Genomic DNA, 19551 nt, shown 5'->3' on the forward strand with positions numbered 1-19551 from the left:
CCGAATCTTTTCAGTGTTTCTGCGCGGGTTACTTGAGAGATTCCCGGTTACTTACATATAGGTTCGTTTCTTAGTATTGCAAGGTAATTGTTTAAAATTTGTTACTTAGAATCCTAAATATTTCTTTGTTCTTATCTTTCTCAGTATTAGTGTTTTACTTCGCTAAAAGTAGGAAAACCATTTGTGCTTAACTCCTTCAGTACTGCGACTCATTCTTGGGTACGATCAGATGATTTTATTTGCATTGGAAAGTCTATGGAGGTCAGAGGACTAATGACCACAGTCCTTACTATTCTAATCCCCACGTAAGTTTCTGAAGCTGTATAAAATCACTAAATAGTAAGAAGGAATATTGAAACGCGTCATGGCACTGAAGGGGTTAAAATGTGTTAATAATCTATGGACTTCTTATTTTTTTTGTCGATATAGGTTAAATCATAGGCTACACTTCTAAAACATTGCTGTGTCTTATCTCAGTAACTTGTAACAGACTCTAGTGAAAGATATAGAAGTTTTCAAGAGTAGGTTCACGAGTCTAGTGATAGTTTTAACAAGGATTCAATAGATTTTTAGAAGTTTTCATGACTATAGCGATAGTTTTACAGATTCTGCATCATGAACAGGAAGAAAGTCATGGGAGGAGAAGTAATCATCCCAGTGGTCTTTGAATAATACTAGTTATGAGAGAACAAAGCGTTTCACAATAGGCACTTTCAACTGTCTTCCTGTGTAGCTGTCATTCCGCGGCGCTCATGTGGAATTGAATACACTTTTGTTACCCCTTCAGACTTCCGATATGAGTCTTCACCGTGTTATCCGACTGCGATCTTGTGTTAGTGCTTATTGCCATCTCTTCTAATTCCCTTCGCCTTCCTTCATCATTGCGACTGACAGGCAAGGAAGGGAGTGTCACATGTTTCTTTCTTTAGAGTATCTATCAATGTTTTTCTTTTTTCATCATTACCTTTTTCTTAATTGCTTTTTGTGTTCTTGTGTTCTTTCACGTCTTTGTCTTTTGCTATCGCACTATCCTCTCTAACACACACACACACACACACACACACACACACACACACACACACACACACACACACACACACACACACACACACACACACACACACACACACACACACACACACACACACACCTTCATCTCCTCCTATTTTCGTTCATCCCCTTCATTGTTATTATTGTCCCTCTGGTCTTACACACACACACACACACACACACACACACACACACACACACACACACACACACACACACACACACACACACACACACACACACACACACACACACACACACACACACACACGAGTGTTTTACGAGAGTTCTAACCTTGTGTATAAGAGGACCTGTGGACACGAACTTAATAATATAACACAACCCTCAGTGGACAATTCTTTTTGCTCTACTCGTAAAGTGACAGGCTGCGCTCCTCCTGAGAGAGAGAGAGAGAGAGAGAGAGAGAGAGAGAGAGAGAGAGAGAGAGAGAGAGAGAAAAACGAGAAATAAATGTATATATGGACCATCCGTTACATATGAAAAAAAAGTAAGCATTTCCATAATTCACATCCAACATCTTAATTTAAAGTCTGTCAGAGGGGAAAAAAATATATATCTCGTTAAATGCCAAGTGAAAATGAAGTTCGGCCTTCCCCTCCACTCGTGTATTTACATTTTAATCTTGCAGCGAGGTAATGCCGGCCTATTAAAACTGACTTGCAAGGAATCTAGCGTCCATTGTTGCCTAGAGTTGCCTAGAAGACCTGTGCTGGAGAGAGGGAGAAGGACAGGCGGAGTAGCAGTAGTGGTCTCTCTTCCTGCTGGTTTCATACTGAGGGTTAATTTGATGTTTACTGACACGGGGAGCGTAGACCTTTCATAATCCTAAAAGTGATTTCTAAAAAAAAACAAATATTTACTCCTCTTTAACCAGAGAGAGAAGAAAAAAAGTATTGTATAAACAGGACGGCTATTTTTATTAATATTAGTGGTATTATTAGTGTGGTTTTATTTATATTTATAGCGCATGTATACTTTGCTGATGTGAGAGGAGGGGAGACTGAAGGAAAAGATTACTCGTTTGAAGGTGTTAAGAATAGAGGGATGCTGATCTAATTGGACTTGTTACGGTGCTACACTTTGCATCTTGTTGAGTGTGTGTGTGTGTGTGTGTGTGTGTGTGTGTGTGTGTGTGTGTGTGTGTGTGTCAGCTTGTCTTCTTTCACTTTTACTTTCTTCCCTTTCTCTGTTATCAATCATTGTGTGTTTCTGTCTTGTCCTTTCCTTTACGTCTCATTTATATTTCCTTTTTATTCCCGTTCTCTAATATCTATATTTCTATTCTTTCTTTCTTTCTTTCTTTTTCCTTTCTTCCCCATTTCCTTCACCCTTATTTTTTTGTCTTGTAACTTCTTTCCTTCTCCATTTCCCATTTCTTCATTGATGCCTTTCTCCTCTTCCCCATTTTTCTGGTAAATATTTTTTTCTCCTTTTTCTAGTCGTCTTTTTTTTTCCTTATTTTTCTTGCTAGGTCTCTGGTCATATTTCTTCTTCCTCTTCCTCCTCCTCCGTATTCCGATGCTATCTAATGTAAACGCTCCGTCGTCTCCCCTATTCTTACTGTCTATCCCTTCCCTCTTCCTATCATGGTACTCTCTCATTTCCTCCTTCACGAGATCTTAAACCGCACCTCATCCTCCCTCCTTTCTATGCCATCTTGTACATTTCCTATCATCTCCCTCTCGTTCCTCTTAATCTTGTCACCTCTTTTTCACCTTACATGTGTCTCTTCTCGTATCCAATCCCAACATTCGTCTCTTCTCTTTCCTCAGTAGTCTTTCATAATTCTGATATGTAATATGTTCTCGTTTATTCCTTTATTTTTTTTTCTCATGAGGTATTACTATTACGTATAATTTATCTATCATTGTTTTATCCTACTTATTTCCTTCCTTCTTTCTTGCTTCAGTTTTTCTTTCACGATTATTTTATTTATTTATTTATTTTTTGCTTCATTTCAATTACCGTTTATGTGTCCATTCTACTGATTTCCTTCTCTCTCTGTTTCTTTGATTTTCTTACTGTTATTTTGACAACTTTTCACCACTCATCATTGCTACTTCTCACCAACCTAACTTCACTAACCCATATCCATTATCCAATTCATCTCCTTTTTTATCCAATATTTTTTCTTATGTCTTGACGAGCCTATATGTGCGACTCATTCCCCCCCAGTCTCCTCCCTCTCACCTCCGTCGTACCCTTGCATGTACTCAGTGGATTTAAATGTAATATTCTAGTCCAGTGTGGGGAGGGAAAAGTGCCTCGACACGACTTTTAATTACATGGAGGAAGAGATGGAAAAGAAGGAAAAGGAGGAGGAAGTGGAGGGAGGAAGACGAGGAGGTAACATTATGACAGTGAAAAATAAACCCTGATGTTGTCGTTAATGTATTAGAGAGAGAGAGAGAGAGAGAGAGAGAGAGAGAGAGAGAGAGAGAGTTTTGTACGCGTTTCTTTCATAACGTCTTCTTTTGACTTAATTGATGGGATAGCTAACGTACCGAAATCAAATAGTGGCGGGTTCATTCATTAACTGTCATGCTTAATTACTTTTAGGAGAGAGGGTTGCCTTTTTTTCGGGTATAAATGTTTCTTTCAGCTATGATACACCCATTCGTTAATTTTGGTATTTTAAGCAAGCAGAAAATAACTATTCAATTCACTTAATATATATGTATGAAAAGCACACGCTGATGTTTTGATTTTTCTTTATGACAACACTATTCTCTCTCTCTCTCTTTCTCTCTCTCTCTGGAAATGTAGCTCGATTTCTCTATCTGGCATGTCAAAGCAAACAAGTTGGTGCATTTTTTAAGAGTTTACAGTTCCCTCCAACTGTCATTACTCCTGCAGCTCCGCCTCTTGTGTTCACCTGTGACACTCGCTGATGTGCATTCATGTGTGTGCTTAAGCTTATCTCGCTACTTTACATGTACTTAACTTTAGGACGTTTGTATGCTGTTATCCTTATGGCCACAAAGCGTCACCTACCAGCCATCTCTCTCTCTCTCTCTCTCTCTCTCTCTCTCTCTCTCTCTCTCTCTCGTTCTTCTATATCTTGACCTAACCAATTAATTCTCTTTTTATGTGTTTTTTGACACTTTTTCTCGTGTTTTTTTTTTTTTCCATAATCTTTGTAGGTTATCTGGATTGCTGTTCCCTCCTACATGAAAAATTCTCTTGTTGCCAGTAAATCTTTCAAATGTCCCATATAAATTCTTACATGTAACCAAGAATTTGTCCATTACCCAAGCAGCAGTAAGATTATGAGGTCAAATAGCGCTCTCTCTCTCTCTCTCTCTCTCTCTCTCTCTCTCTCTCTCTCTCTCTATTGTCACTCGATACCATCACAAAACGCGTGTCGCATGATCTCTGAATCTTTTAAGAGGGATTTTGCTGGAGGGGCTCTCTCTCTCTCTCTCTCTCTCTCTCTCTCTCTCTCTCTCTCTCTCTCTCTCTCTCTCTCTCTCTCTCTCTCTCTCTCTCTCTCTCTCTCTCTCTCTCTCTCTCTCTCTCTCTCTCTCTCTCTCTCTCTCTCTCTCTCTCTCTCTCTTTTCTCACATTCCATCGTTAAGTCCACGCGTTCTCTTTTCTTCTCTCCTTCTCTTCTCCATCCCATTACCTCCCTTAGCAATTCTCCCTTCGTTTCCTCTTCACCTCCCACGCCAATTACCCTTTTCCCAGACCTTCTCAAGCCTCTGTCATGGAAATTTTCTACCTCTCCTTCATACGAGTGGGTCAGTTTTACTTTTCTCTCTTCTCTCCAGCTGATTTTATTTTCCATTCACCCACGTCACTTATGTTAATGTTACTCTCATTCCTTCCATTTCTTCTCTCTCTCTCTCTCTCTCTCTCTCTCTCTCTCTCTCTCTCTCTCTCTCTCTCTCTCTCTCTCTCTCTCTCTCTCTCTCTCTCTCTCTCTCTCTCTCTCTCTCTCTCTCTCTCTCTCTCTCTCTTCTAAGCTCGGTCTCATTAGCCTTTTTAGCCTTTTCTATATTTGCACACTAACCACGTAAAACAAATCTGCTGCTGTTTGTTCTCCATTTTGTGTTCCTCCTCGACCTTCTCCTCGTTGTCGTCCTCGTCCTCCTCTCTTAGTCCTCGAGTCAAGGGATCTATTATTAGTAGCCGTGTTATCGTTTCATTACGGGGTGAAATCCTTATGATAATGTGTCTCCTAAGCGTGTCAGGGCAAGGGGAAAGTGGGGGAGGCGCAAGGTAAAGGAGAGAGACCCACGGACACCCACTCTCCCTAACCACACACGCCCACTTACACACACATACATACACACACACACAGCAATGGACATCTACGCCTCGACCCACACACACTCAGGCCAGCATACTTACATTCCTTCAACATTGTCAGTAACGAGGGAGAGACTATAACCCATAGACAAATAACCCACACCTCATCTATCCACACCCACTTTAAATATTTACTCACACTCATAATTTCATCCATACTCAAACTCAGCTCACACCCACACAGTGTCTCCAAAGGACAAGCAACCCGCACCCACAGATATCCACAGACTCCCACATGCTTTATAAAGGTGAAGAAACACGCACTACACCCACTCACCCACCCACCCATCCAAAAACAAACGTTGAATTGCCGTCTTTACGTGTGTGTGTGTGTGTGTGTGTGTGTGTGTGTGTGTGTGTGTGTGTGTGTGTGTGTGTGTGTGTGTGTGTGTGTGTAGTTCTGCCAGGTAAAGACGGCAATTTAGCGCTGAATGAAAGCTTATAATGTTGTACAGTGAGCGGGTCAAGGTGATGCACCTAGTGGTGTTGGAGGTTAATGGCGCCCATCAACACCTGGATGGACGGCGCCGGGTTTACACAACAGTCTGTTTTTACGGATTCCATTCCCGTACACCGTCCAACAATGACGTCACCCCTGTTTTCGTTGCAGCGGCTGTAGAGGGAACCGGTCTCCGTTTCTGCTAGAACAGACGCCGTCCATAGGAAGAAATGAACCTTGTTTAACTTTGTTTTTGAGAGACAGGGACAGTGTTGTACGTTTGATGTTATAGATACAAAATTCAAATACATAATGAAACATTACTGAATTAGAGATTTATGATGTAATAATACTATATTGTTAGTTAAACATTTTCATACTGTTCGTGGAAAACAGAGGAGTGACTGGAATCCCAGCGTGAGATGCGGCAACACAGAAGTTCTACGTAAACACAAGCACATAGAAGGACTGGACAGGTTCAGCCCAGGAAATTGCAGAGACGCATCACTCCTCACTCAGTAGCTATGTTAATAGAAGCGTAGGAATAACTGACAACCAGACAACCGGAAAATATTAATATAACTTCCATCTCCACCACACCGTGCACTGATACACCAGACGCTGCTGTCTCCGCCGTGGCCTGTAAGATTCACTACCGTGTAGTTAAATACATTTCTTTACTGTGCAGTATATGAAGATCCTCACTTCACTGGCCTCTCATCGTCAGCAGCGAGCAGAAAGATGGCGAGAAGTATACAAACTACTTATCGAAGTCTCTTCTTCGCGCGGCCATGTTGGAAAAATCATGGATACTCCTTCGCTCAGTATGGACTCCGTTTTTGTGACGTCATTGTTAGACAGAGTCCATAAAAATGGACTAGTGTTAACCAGGCCTTAATCACCTACCTCATATCACCTTAAAGCCACCGACAAGCCAGACTGTCTGGTGCACGGCGCGTGTCCCACTTGGCGGCGGATACCTGCTCCTGCTGCCACCTTGTATTCACCTCTGTTTTCTCTTACTTTTTTTTTGTTATGTTGTGTTGTGCTTTGTTCTGTTTTGTTGTTTGTTTTTCTATTCTTCTTTTCTCTTCTTCTTTTTCCCTCCTTTTTACTCTCGTTTTCCTTTTCTTTTGAGATTCTGTTTTCGTTCTGTTATATTTTCATCATCTGTTCTGTTCTCTTCCTTTTTCGCTTTTTCTTTTCTTTATGTTCTGTTCTGCTTTTGTTGTATTATTCAATGTTCATATTCTTTTTTTCTTTTTCTCTCTTCTGTTCTTTTGACTTATTTTTTTTCTTTTATAGTTCTTTACTGTTCTCGTTTTATTCTCTTATCTTCTGTTGCGTACTCTTTCCTTTGTTTCCTCATCTTTCATTCTACTCCATATCATGTCTTGCCTCTTTTTTGTCTCATTTTTGTCTCCTCATTCCTAATCATTTCTTTCCTTTTTTTGTCTTTTCTTTTCATTTTCTTATTCTCTTTACTCTTGTCTTTTCCTTTTCTTCTCTTTCCGCTATTTCTTTTTCTCATGCCTATTTGCTTCTTTCTTTTCTACTTTCCTTTTTTTCTCACTTTTCTTTCGTCTCTTCCTCTATTCCTCTCTTTTCTCGTTTCTTTTCTTTGTCGTTCTTCCTCTTCTTCCATTTTCTTTATTTGCTTTCATTGTACCTTTCCTCCTCGCTCTTATTCTCTCTTTTTTTTCTTCCCTTTAATCTTTTCCTCTTTGTTTCCATCGTTCTTTTCTCATTCTATCCAGTGTCTTATTTTCTTGTTCTCTTTCTATCCATTGCTTTATCTCTCTCTCTCTCTCTCTCTCTCTCTCTCTCTCTCTCTCTCTCTCTCTCTCTCTCTCTCTCTCTCTCTCTTTATCATCTAGTCGCGCTGTCTTTGAAATGGTATATATTATCGTGATTTAGAAGGCGTTCCCTCGTTGATTGGAGTTCTGTCTTTCATTTTGTGTGTTTTCGTCTCGCCAATATTCGTGTTGGGGAATATCTTTGCTTTTTTTTACTCCTTCTTTAATGTTGTGTGAATGAGTTGTGAATAAAAAAGGACTAATAGTGGTGCAAAATAGTATGTTAGTGCTGAGAGTGGAAAGAAAAAAAAATATAGGAAAAAAAAAGGTTTGTGAGATATTCGACGAGAGAGAGAGAGAGAGAGAGAGAGAGAGAGAGAGAGAGAGAGAGAGAGAGAGAGAGAGAGAGAGAGAGAGAGAGAGATCTGAGTCAGTCAGTGTGTTTGTGTGTGTGTGTGTTTGTGTGTGAATAGTAAAAATTGTGTTTTTTGCGGGCTATTTTTGGTTATCCTTAGCTTTTCTGACCTAAATATGCAAGTGTGTGCATGTGTTTGTGCTTGTGTGCGTGTATGTGTGCTCATGTGTGTGTGTGTGTGTGTGTGTGTGTGTGTGTGTGTGTGTGTGTGTGTGTGTGTGTGTGTGTGTGTGTTTGTTTGTGTTAGGTAAGTGCGTGTGCGTGTTCATGTGCGTGCATGTGTGTGTGTGTGTGTGTGTGTGTGTGTGTGTGTGTGTGTGTGTGTGTGGATTGGTGGGTGTGGGGTGCGTGCGAGCAAGGGACGGTGGGTTTGTTTTTCATAAATGCAGGTGGCAGGATTTAGAGTGCAGACTAAATGATTACATGCATAAATTTGTGTGATGAGTGAGGGACGCTGTTTGATCCTCCCTCTATCCTGTCCTGCTCTGCCCTGCCCAGCCCTGCCCTGCCCTTCCTCCCTACGGTGCCGAAGTCTGACCTTTAGGGAACTCAAGGTTTTCGTCGCTTTGAGTTGGTGAGGCATAAAGACTTAGCGCCACCAACACTCTACTTGACTCCGTCTAATGTTATGGTGTTATCTTGCCTTGCGTGCAGGAATGGCTCACGTGTTTAGTTAACAGAAGGTTGACTTTGTTTTACCTACCTGTCGTGCATCTATTTATGAACGTCTGAATGCTGTGTAGTGTATTTCACTGTGAGTAAAACTGTACTTGTGTAATAAGATAACGAAATGTAAGAAGGTAAGGGAAGCTGTAAGAAGCCATCGAATTTACATGCGTCATCCTTATCGACTCTGTATTAAAAATCTAATTGCTGGGTGTCTCCCATTAATTTTCAAGTCTATTTGAGAGATAAGGACTCTTTACAAACTCGTCCCTGTCCCCGTGCGTCACACAGGAGGTGACTGCCGCAGGTCAATCGCGGTGTTGGTTGGCAATCATATCAGTGAATACTATTATATCTTCCTCGGCGTCACTTACCACCTGCGTCACCACGTCTTGGCGTCAACTTGTACAAGGTCGTCACTTTATATTCCCCGTCACTTTAAAAAAAAAAAAAACTTGTGGTGATGGACGAGACTGGCCTGGAGAGTGAGTAAGAGAGTGAGTGAGTGAGTGAGTGAGTGAAGGAGTGAAGGAGAGAGGGAGGAGGGAGGGAGAGAATTGCACGCGTCCATTATTCTCCAATCAGGGCGTCAGGTCGTATAGGGAAGTGGGCGCCAGCAAGCCAATCAAGCAAGATCCGCAGGGAGGGATGCACCGAGGCAGCGTGACCTGCACATTGTGTGAACCAGATTATCAAGTCTGAACCGGAAATTATCGGCTAAACCTTTTGCCTGCGTTTATTCTCTGCAAGGAATGATAACAACCGTGAGTTTTTTTTTATACATGTTACTTTTTTTCTACAAGAGAATGTTCTTTAGGGAATGGCTTGTTTGATGATGTGGGATTGCGGTTCGTATCCTGAAATGTTTTGGTCTACGGTGATTTATTTTTCTGGGGTCATAGACATGATCGTTATATTTCTCAGCGTATTTTACTTCGTTTTAATCATGATGCATTTTTATTTTAGCATATCAGCTGAATCATCGCAAACCTTCTTTAAGATCCCCCGCTGAACATGGTGAAAGCAATCAAGATGAGACACCAGACGTTAAAGATACTGTTCCGTATCTCTCTTCGACGGGTGAGCGCAGGAGAGATTGGCAGCCTTATTTCCCAGGTTTTACCCTTGAAAGCTTAGGATGACACGGAACCAGACAGTTGGTGAATGGTCTTAAATCAAAACAAGGGGAGCCTGTTTGCGCGGCACATACACAAACAGCAGATCACGTCAGCACTTAAACTGGAGTAAACTGGAGTCACCTGGAAGCCGCAGTTAAGGCCGCTCCATCACCACTCCAGTGGCCCAGACGCTCCCCTCCCCGCAATACACTCCTGAACCACGCCACCCCACGCCCTGAGCCGCACCGGAATTCCCAATCACGCACATTTGCTCCCAATGATTCACTAGTTTACACAGTTACAATTTTTCCCAAGCCGCCCCGATCCCTGTTAGAGGCGAGCAATGGCCTTGTCCCGCTTCACAGCCTCACTTCTTCATTTGAGACTGCACCACTACCACCACCACCACTACTCAAAGATCCACTTAAGGAAATATTACAGGCCACGCTTCCTTTGTAAGTTTCAGACATGGTCGCGCTTTTAATGTGTGAGTGTGTCTAATGCCCGTATCACACGGTCACGTATACCTGCGACAGCGTGTCGCGCGACCAGTATGTTCGACGATCAGATCGCAGGAAACATAGCACACGGCGTTGATCTTCCATCCGAGACCTTCACCACCACAACAACAACAAACCCGGGCGGAGCGCCACTGAACACAATGGACCCAGTTGACCACGCTATCTTAGCTGTTGGACTTTATGCAATTACACTGCAAGAGCAGAACAAACGAAAAAGGAAGGCAAGGATTTGGACGCGAAGGTGGCTAGTCCAGCACTTGTGGTGGTAAACAAATCAAAACAAAATCCGATACTATCTGTAGGTAATTAATAAATATCGTATAAGTGATGGGTATGCAAATCATGAAAAATTACACCATTATATTGATGATATATGCCAAATAAAGCATTATAAAAAGTAATTCAGTATTTTTGTGGAGTATGTTCATTATAGTCTTTCCACGACGGTCTTCCAGTCGCGGGAAATAGACAACGGTCTTGGATCATTCCCGATGACCCGCTGTCCTCTGAAAATCGGCGTCTTCTGCGACGCGGTCGTCGATATTCCAGACGCGCGACACGCTGTCGCGGGTATACGTGACCGTGTGATACGGGCATAACGCGTGGCTGACGGAGGGCGTGATGGGGCTGGGTGGAAGGGTGGCTGAGCGGCTGGGTGCTCAGGGAAGGCATGTACAGTGACGTTTTCTGTCTTCTTTCGTGCCATCGACTTTTTAATCCGATCGTGTGCGTCGTGTTCAGTCCCCTCGCTCGTTCAGCCCCCTCCCGTGTTGAGTCGCTGATGTGCACATAAGGAAACTAAAAAAAAAAAAAAAAAAAAAAATTGAAACGCGTGTATGGAAAAAAAAAAAACTTAATTGAGTAAAAAAATGTTTATTCTCAAAGCAACTGTGGTGGTGGTGGTGGTGAGACGGGAATACATGGACGTCAGGATCAGGCTACTGACCCTTGTGTGTGTGTGTGTGTGTGTGTGTGTGTGTGTGTGTGTGTGTGTGTGTGTGTGTTTGTTGTTGCTGTGCTCTATCATAATTTAGCGACAAGATGGACAAGCTGCAGCTCTAAATAACCCCGCTCTTTCTGTGGTGTGTGTGTTATGGGAGTGGGGAGGGAACAGGGACATGACCTGTCGTCGGCCCCAAGCGTGACAGACAGCACCCTCCCCAGCGCGCCCTTGAACCTGGCGGCCTGGACAGCACTGCGTCTGCCCACGTGGGAAATAATTCATGAACGCAGATAACTTCACGAGACAGGTCGGAAAATTATTAATGAGCGGGATCTGAAGGTGGACTGTGTGTGTGTGTGTGTGTGTGTGTGTGTGTGTGTGTGTGTGTGTGTTTACCGGTCGCCTGGCTTTTCGACCCCCTCATGCCTTTCAATCGAGATGGCAGACTTCCAGACCATGAAATCCGCGTCATCACACTCTACTGTGGCCAGATTCCCCAGGTGGCAGCTCATCGACCAGCCTGCTGGGAAAGTCCTTGGCTGTGCTTGGCTTGCACGTACTTTGGCCTGCACTCCTGCCTTACTCTTTCTGGTGCTCCTTATCCTCTCCCCTTAAAAAAATCTGTTTCCAGCAGTGCACCCCGCTGCTCATTTTGCTTGGTTACATGTTCGAAGGACTATCAAGACTACAGTTAAGGCGAAGAGGTTTTCTCAAGCGTCCCAGACCAAACATATGCTTCTCACACAGTTACCTCTTGTCCTAATGTCTGCGTGGTCCCCTTGACTGTGCAATGCTCGAAGGTTCAGTGTTACAGGTTTCGAGATTTAGTAGCACAGTGATTCTTAACCTGTTTAGTGCCACGCTTCCTCTAGGAACTTGTCTTTCCCTTCACGCCTCCCTTGCATCTATGAAGACAATATCCTTTCAAATTTTAAAGAAAGAGGCGATACTTTTGCATTTCTTTATAAACTTCTCATTACTTGACCATGCTATCGTTAACAGAATGATAAATATAATAAGATACTTGGAAAAATTCTTGTTTTTACTCAAGGGCTCCCACCTTCGTTAGAAATTACTGATTCCCCTTCCCCTCTCCATGGGGCGTGGTCCGAGGTTAAGAACCACTGTAGTATAGCGTGTTACTTATTCTGTTAATGTGGAGAAAAAACTGGGAGTTCACTATTTTCCGTTTATCACTAATGCTGGGAGGTGTGGCATCTTTGTGGAAAGTATTTACTTCCTCCTCAAGATATAGTTTTATCATATTCTTTTTTGTGTCATTGTGTGTCTTTTCTCGAGTCTCTTTGGGATTTTAACAATTATTTGGCGCAAAAGATTGGATTCGAGATTAATGATTAAGTCACATGAATTAAAAAAAAACATATACGGTGACCACCATATCGAGAAGATGATAGTGAGCTGGTGCGAGGGTGACGGGTGGCAGTGGATGGGCGATGGAATATGTTGGGGCTCAGTGCGTGGGCGGCAAGTGGTGTCGGGCTTGCGTTGGTGTGACAATGCATAGATGACAGTGACGTAATGGACGGAATAGTTTGGGTAAATATTATCAGACAACTTCCTAACTTGAGCGTCTGTATTGATATCCATCTAATTTTACTCGAGGCTCTGCAAAACTTTACAACAAAGAAAGCGATGAAGATGAAAGACACACGTGTAACTTGCACAGAAAATAGATTTGTCTCTCCTATAAGATGTACATGTCTTATGTGTTTATTTTTTACAATTGTTTATTATGGAATAAGTTTGGTAATAGGAATTTATCAAAGCAGAGACACAGTCATTGATAGTAGAAATATAGGGAGGATAAGCAGACAGAAAAATAACTACTAGATAAAGAAAAGAGAAAGGAAGACTGGGGAGGCCTTTGTCTTGCAGGGCAATCGTGAAATCTGTTAGCAGGGGCGATGGTGATGATGACGATGATGATGATGATAATGATGATGACGATGACGACGATGATATTGATGTCGATTAATCTGGATCCCAACAACTCAGGGACCAGATCAAGCGGAAACGATAAATCTTTTTTTCCACTCATATGATCACGATTCACTTAGCTCAGGAAAAGGAGAAGGAGGAAGAGGAGGAGGAGGGGGAGGAGGAGGAGGAGGAGGAGGAGGAGGAGGAGCTATCCACTAAGTTAAAGTAAATCAGTGACATATATCGATCAGAGAGAGAGAGAGAGAGAGAGAGAGAGAGAGAGAGAGAGAGAGAGAGAGAGAGAGAGAGAGAGAGAGAGAGAGAGATTTGGCGTCAATAAGGAAGGAGACATGTCAAGAAAGAGGAGGAAAAAAACATATACCTTTCCCGATTGTGAATAAAACATGAGAGCGATGATGATGGAGGTTAGAGACAATGAAAAGGATGACGTAAAAGGAAGACCAGAGAAGGAGAAGAAGGAAAAGATCTACGGAAGAGAGGAAAAAAAATACGAAATGAATACAAAAGGAAATCTAAGCAGCAACAGACTTTTGAGATCCTTACAAGACTATGGGTAACTATTTGATTTTACTAGTAAGAGATAAAGGATAGTACAGAAAGAGGGATGCTGGGAGAGTTTGAGGAAAGATTTGAAGGCGTGGAGGAAAACGATAGAGAAGAAAGAACCACTGGAAAAAAGAGGTGTTCAGAAAACGGAGAAGAGGAAAGGGAGGAAAGGGAAAACAAAGAGAGGGAGAAGGAATGAAAAAGCAAGTACGAGGATGGAAGGGGGAAAAATATGGGGTGCTGAAAAGAAAGGGAGTTAGGAATAGAAGGAGAAGAAGGGGAGGAAGTGATGGAAAAAAGGAAGGGAAGAGAAGATAAAGGAAGGAAAACAAAGGACGTGACGGGTATTAGAGAGAGAGAGAGAGAGAGAGAGAGAGAGAGAGAGAGAGAGAGAGAGAGAGAGAGAGAGAGAGTTTAGAAAGGAAAGAAAATTTATTGTAGGAATTCTTTATCATCGAATCCCATTAACCTGTCCACTCATTCTCAGGTGGTCTGTGCTAATTAGTGACTTGCGTGAGGCAGGTAATATGTAATGAAATGGCCGTGACGTGTGTGTGTGTGTGTGTGTGTGTGTGTGTGTGTGTGTGTGTGTGTGATCTGCTGCAGTCTCTGACGAGACAGCCAGACGTTACCCTACGGAACGAGCTCAGAGCTCATTATTTCCGATCTTCGGATAGGCCTGAGACCAGGCACACACCACGCACCGGGACAGCAAGGTCACAACTCCTCGATTTACATCCCGTATCTACTCACTGCTAGGTGAACAGGGCTACACGTGAAAGGAGACACACCCATGTGTCTCCACCCGGCCGTGTGAACCCCGGTCCTCTGGCTGTGAAGCCAGCGCTCTAACCACTGAGCTACCGGGTGTGTGTGTGTGTGTGTGTGTGTGTGTGTGTGTGTGTGTGTGTGTGTGTGTGTGTGTGTGTGTGTGTGTGTGTGTGTGTGTGTGTGTGTGTAATTCACCTCGGTTGTCTGCTGGTCACCCAGCCAGTCTTACTCATTACGGAGCGAGCTCAGAGCTGATAGACCGATCTTCGGGTAGGACTGAGACCACATCACACACAACACACACCGGGAAAGCGAGACCGCAATCCCTCGAGTTACATCCCGTACCTATTTACTGCTAGGTGAACAGGGGCCACACATTAAGAGGCTTACCCATTTGTCTCACCGCTTCCTGGGACTCGAACCCGGCCCTCTCGATTATGAGTCGAGCGTGCTAACGACAACACTGTGTGTGTGTGTGTGTGTGTGTGTGTGTGTGTGTGTGTGTGTGTGTGTGTGTGTGTGTGTGGACGTATGAGACTGTGAAATAATGTGTTTTGTCGTTTTAATCTGAATAAAATCGCTCATTGAATACCATGAGACGGAGAAAAAAAGAAAAACACACAGGAGGCTTAGTGGGCATTTGTCAATATTTCCATCTGGCTTAGCGGCTGGAATCCCTCCCAGGAAAGCCAGTAAGACGCACTAAAGCTGACCATTTCCTGCAGGACTTGAGAAACAAACTGGGACGTTATTTGTATTAAATATTGATATGCAGGATTATCTTGAGCAATTCCAGGAGATCACACTTCCACTTGCAGGCAAAGTTTCAACTGAAAAATCTTGAAAGAGTGAAAGATAAAAATATAAAAAAGAAACGACTGTTGACTTTCTAAAACCCTACTGGTCATCATTTTAAATCACATCCACCAACTCTTTTAGGTCAAAGCAGCTTCAGTCAGGTGAAGGGCAGCCACTCGTGTCTCCAGAGGTGGTAAGTTTGGGGAAAAGATTGAGATGGAAATAATGAATTGAAGCTAATCTACTACAAAGTAAAGACGAGACTTACAGCGTGGGCTAGAGATAAAAATGTGTGTGTGTGTGTGTGTGTGTGTGTGTGTGTGTGTGTGTGTGTGTGTCTGTGTCTCCCTTGTGTTGGTGTCCTCTCCATGCATAATGAATCTCTCTCTCTCTCTCTCTCTCTCTCTCTCTCTCTCTCTCTCTCTCTCTCTCTCTCTCTCTCTCTCTCTCTCTCTCTCGCTTGCTCCTTCGTAGATTACTTATCACATATTTATTTTCTCCTCCAAATCTTTAATCAGATTTTTACGTGTTTTTCGTTCCATTCCTTTCCTGCAGATTATCAATTTCATTACGCTTGCACACACACACACACACACACACACACACACACACACTCTCTCTCTCTCTCTCTCTCTCTCTCTCTCTCTCTCTCTCTCTCTCTCTCTCTCTCTCTCTCTCTCTCTCTCTCTCTCACACACACACACACACCTCAGCGCCCACCATTGCAATATGAACACATCACACACCCGTATCACGACCACTCGCCTATCCCTCTGAAGCGTCACACGGAAGAAGGATGTAATATTGTGCTGCTTATGCTTAATGTAATTGTTCCCTTAGGAGGAGGAACGGGAGGAGAAAGGAAAAAGACTGATTGAAGTTATTTTTTTTTTTTTTTTTTTTTTTTACTTTTTTTTTACTACTCTCATCTTCCAGGACTATATGTTGTAATAAGGAGGGTATTTGTGTTGTTTTTTTTGTTTATTTGTTTACTTGTTTGTGTGGATGGTTTGTTTATATTTTGTTGATTGTTTTCATTTTTCTTTGCTTTTCGTTTTGATTTGTTTATTGTTGTATGTTTTGTCTCTATTTTCTTCTTGTCATTGTCGTTGCTTTTTAATTTTTTTATTCTAATGGTCGTAGTCGTGGTGGTGGTAGTTGTGGTGGTGATGGTAGAAGTAGTAGTAGTAGTAGTAGTAGTAGTAGTAGTAGTAGTAGTAGTCTTCATTCTTGTTTCTATCATAATTATTTTTCTTCATTTAAGGCTTGATTTTTATTCCTCCTCTTCCTTTTCTCTTTCTTCTCCAGTTTTCATTTTTTTTCCTACTCTTTCATCACTCCTCTCCTCTTCTCTACCTTCCTTTTCTCTCCTCTCTTCTCATTTACCTATCTCTCCTCTCTTTCCTGTTTTACATCCTTCTACTTTTCCTCCTTCTCTCTTTATCACCTCTACTTTCCTCCACATTAATTTTCTCTCTTCTCTTCTCTTTTACCTATCTCTCCTCCCTTTCCTTGTTTTCCACCTTTATCTTCTTTTCCTCTCCTCTCCTCTCCTCTACCTTCCTTTTGTCTCATCTCTTCCCTTTTCCCCATTTCTCCCTCCCTTTTCCTATTTTCTACCCTTTCACTGTTCCTCTCCTCTATCTTTTTCCCTTCTACTCTTTCACTTGTTCCCTCCTCTCCTCTACTTTCCTTTCACCCTTTTACTTTTCTTCTCTCCTCTATCTACTTCTCCTCTGCCTTCCTTCCACCCTTATACTTTTCTTCTCTCTATATTCTTTCCCTCTTCTCTTCTCTACTCTAATCTCTTTTCCCTCCACCACCACCACCACCACCACCACCACCACCACCACCACGAGCACACATACTCACTCCCTCTCTGCATACGAGTACATGTCAAGAATGGGAACAACACCACCTGCTCGGCACACGGAAGGGAACACGGAGTTTGACACTAATGACCCGTGACACCTTGCAGTCTGACAGGTATTGTTACGGTGACGCCCATACCTTTGTCCTCACACCTGTTGCTGTCACCTGCTGCACTCTCCCCCCCTTCTCTCTCTCTCTCTCTCTCTCTCTCTGAGTGGGAGTGATTTAGTGTGCATGAGTAGGCTGAGAGAGAGAGAGAGAGAGAGAGAGAGAGAGAGAGAGAGAGAGAGAGAGAGAGAGAGAGAGAGAAATAACGTAATCCTCCTCCTCCTTCTCCTCTTCTGTCTCTTCATCATCATCATCATCATCATCATCATCATCATCATCATCATCATCATCAATCACCTTTCTGTCTTTTCGTGTTTACTTTTCTATTATTCTTTGTGTTTGTTTTTTATCTCTCTCTCTCTCTCTCTCTCTCTCTCTCTCTCTCTCTCTCTCTCTCTCTCTCTCTCTCTCTCTCTCTCTCTCTCTCTCTCTCTCTCTCTCTCTCTCTCTCTCTCTCTCTCTCTCTCTCTTTACTTTTAAATAATATATGAACTTACAATTGTTGTTATTTGTATTCTTATTTCTACTTCAATTTTCTTTTTATTTTAATCTTAGTTCTTATTACATGTTAATCTCGTCAAAGCGCCAGATGTAAAGTTTGTGATGTGAGAAAATGAAGTCTTGCTAAATTCTACATCTGAAGATAGCTTAAATTTGGATCATGGGAAACAGGATAATTTAGTAGTTTAATTAAGTTACTCGCTGTGCTCTCTCTCTCTCTCTCTCTCTCTCTCTCTCTCTCTCTCTCTCTCTCTCTCTCTCTCTCTCTCTCTCTCTCTCTCTCTCTCTCTCTCTTTCTGAATATTAATTTTCGACTTAGAGTTATGGAAATTATATGAAACTTTGCTATTGCTACTACTACTACTACTACTACTACTACTACTACTACTACTACTACTACTACTACTACTACTACTACTACTACTACTACTACTACTACAAAACTATCCTTAAATTCTGAGGAGGGATAGTGTATATTTTCTCCATAATTGGAAGAAAAAAATAGTATTGTTACAACCATTAGTTTTTCCCCCTTTTGTAATATTACTACATTTACACAGGGTGACCTCGATTCTGATATAACGGCACGACTGTATGGAAACTGTATTGTGTATGTGTGCATGTACATATGTGTCCTTTCTGCCTACACACACACACACACACACACACACACACACACACACACACACACACACACACACACACACACACACACACACACACACACACAGATTAGGAAGGGGGTATGAAAGTCACTGTAACGTTAGCAGCAAATGTGTACTATCTCTCTCTCTCTCTCTCTCTCTCTCTCTCTCTCTCTCTCTCTCTCTCTCTCTCTCTCTCTCTCTCAAGAAAAAGATACTTATCAGTTTCAAAAGTAAACAGATAAAGTATGTCACTTCTATTCCACGTCATTCTCTAAAAAGTAAGGTCGAGGGGAAGATTGTGGAGGGAAAAAAGTAAATAAAATAGGCCTCCGATAAGAGCCAACGAGGAGCGCATAGAATAAACGACCTTAATGTTCCTGCTGCCACAAGAAAAGTGCATAAATAGAGACGAGGTATTAAAACTTTTGAGATATATGGGCTGCTTTTTTCTTGCTGTCTTCCTCCGTGTAGTTGTGTTATCTGTTGTCCCTCTCTTTTTTTTTCTCCTTCCCTCACCCTATGTACTCCTGCTCTTGTTCCTTACCTATTCAGACAGTCACCCACACATCTCCACTCTGCAACACACTGATTCTATCCCTCCCGATCCTTACCACCAGTTTCTCCTCCTTCCTTTCTCCTCTCATGCTCGTCCAACTCATCCATATACAGTGTCTTTCCTTATTTCATTCCGTATAATTGACTAACTCACATCCAAACTCACCTCGTATCCTCATCCACTTCTCTTCTACTTCTTCCACTTACCCAGAGAAGTGGCAGGTACATAAGGACACCACATGTCTCTAGTAGGGAAGTAAAAGATTGCGCCACTTAAGGTAGTTTAACCTGTATCATTGTTGTTGTAGGAAGCTCCCCTTTTTATGTGGTATATTTTTGTATCCGTTGGCGTGTTTCTATGTTAATAAGTTGTTTTTAGGAAGAGTTTCGTAATGTTTACTAAGGTTTCAGTTTTAGTAAAGTCCTGTTGTTGTGCTGGCGGGTATGTTTACTGAAAGCTTATTTTTTTTATGAAGGCTAGCAGCTGAAAGGAAGGAAAAACGCGTCATCA

The 19551-nt window shown here is 42.3% G+C and overlaps 1 protein-coding gene across 2 annotated transcripts in view; it reads left to right on the top strand.

Annotated features, from left to right (window-relative positions):
• LOC123507149 (prothoracicostatic peptides-like) overlaps positions 1-19551 on the top strand; it is a 173574-nt gene that overhangs the window by 20876 nt on the left and 133147 nt on the right. The gene's annotated exons all lie outside the window — the stretch shown is intronic.

Source organism: Portunus trituberculatus, chromosome 21 (assembly GCF_017591435.1).
Source record: "Portunus trituberculatus isolate SZX2019 chromosome 21, ASM1759143v1, whole genome shotgun sequence".
NCBI lineage: Eukaryota > Metazoa > Arthropoda > Malacostraca > Decapoda > Portunidae > Portunus > Portunus trituberculatus.